Genomic DNA, 340 nt, shown 5'->3' on the forward strand with positions numbered 1-340 from the left:
GAAAGAAAGAAAGAAAGAAAGAAAGAAAGAAAGAAAGAAAGAAAGAAAGAAAGAAAGAAAGAAAGAAAGAAAGAAAGAAAGAAAGAAAGAAAGACATTTTGAAAATGTCCATTAAGGCTTCTGACGATGTCTGATAAACTTATCATAGTCCAGTGAAAGAATCCACAATTGAGCCCATATGTGCTCATGCATGCCCATATTCTCTGAACTCAGGACCCTGAAGGAGGAGGCTGGAGGGTTCAAAACCAGCCTGGGCTTCATGTAAGACCTGTAGTGAGACAAAAACAAAATAAAAGCAAAAACAAAAAAAGAACTTAGAATTGTTTTAATCAGGACAACC

This window comes from Psammomys obesus, unplaced genomic scaffold (assembly GCF_907164565.1).
Source record: "Psammomys obesus unplaced genomic scaffold, mPsaObe1.curated_primary_1811, whole genome shotgun sequence".
In the NCBI taxonomy this organism is placed as follows: Eukaryota; Metazoa; Chordata; class Mammalia; order Rodentia; family Muridae; genus Psammomys; species Psammomys obesus.